Source organism: Raphanus sativus, unplaced genomic scaffold (assembly GCF_000801105.2).
Source record: "Raphanus sativus cultivar WK10039 unplaced genomic scaffold, ASM80110v3 Scaffold1123, whole genome shotgun sequence".
In the NCBI taxonomy this organism is placed as follows: Eukaryota; Viridiplantae; Streptophyta; class Magnoliopsida; order Brassicales; family Brassicaceae; genus Raphanus; species Raphanus sativus.
Window position 1 is genome coordinate 4881 of NW_026616437.1, and position 1220 is coordinate 6100.

Below are 1220 nucleotides of genomic sequence, written 5' to 3' on the forward strand. Positions count from 1 at the left end.
CGAGGATTTCTCCTGTCGGCGAAGTGAGCCGGATCCCGATTCCAGATCCTTGCTTGGTCGAAGATCCATCGACATGGAGATCCCATGTTGATCCAGGGTCTTCGTTAGTTAAATCCGTCGTGGGTAATTCTACCAAGAAGTCCGCGAGTACCTGCGATTTCGTGCAGGTCTTTGGACGATATTCGATATCGTACTCGCTTAGTTCAATCGCCCACTTCGCGAGTCTACCAGACTGGCTTGGACTGTGTAGAATCGTCCGTAACGGAAAGGTGGTAAGCACCACGATGGTATGAGATTGGAAATACGGTCTAAGCTTTCTTGCCGAAGTTATGACAGCGAGTGCCAACTTTTCCATCAGCGGATACCGAGTTTCGGCATCTAGTAATGTTTTACTAATGTAGAAGATCGGTTTCTGTTCTCCGAATTCTTCTTGAATCAGGACGCCACTGACTGCTGATGCGGATACTGCGATGTAGAGGAACAAGGGCTCTCCGACTACGGGTTTTGCGAGGATAGGAGGGGTGGCCAGATACTGCTTCAGCTGTTGGAAAGCTTTCTCGCAATCCTCTGACCACTCGAACTTTTTATTCCCCTTTAAGGTTTCGTAGAAGGGGAGACACTTATCCGTGGATCGCGAGATGAATCGGTTTAAGGCCGCGACTCGTCCGGTCAGCCTCTGGACTTCCCGCTTGGTTCTCGGGGAGGCCATCTCTATCAGTGCGTTGATTTGTTTCGGATTGGCCTCAATTCCGCGGAATGTTACGAGGTAACCGAGAAATTCTCCCGACGCCACGGCGAATCTGCATTTTGATGGGTTGAGTTTCATGTTGTGTTGGTTCAACCTCTCAAAGCATTCCTCTAGGTGGATCACGTGATCGCGTTCGTCGAGAGATTTTACCAACATATCGTCGATATACACCTCCATGGTTTTTCCGAGTTGCTCGGCAAACATTCGGTTGACGAGTCGCTGATACGTGGCGCCGGCGTTCTTAAGACCGAAAGGCATTACTTTGTAGCAATAGGTTCCTCGGTCGGTAATGAATGCCGTCTTCTCGCGATCTTCGGGATTCATCATGATTTGATTGTAACCGGAGAACGCGTCCATGAACGATAGGAGTTTGTTTCCTGCGGTTGCCTCGACTAGACGGTCGATGTGCGGAAGCGGAAAACAATCCTTCGGGCACGCTTTGTTGAGATCGGTAAAGTCAACGCATACTCGC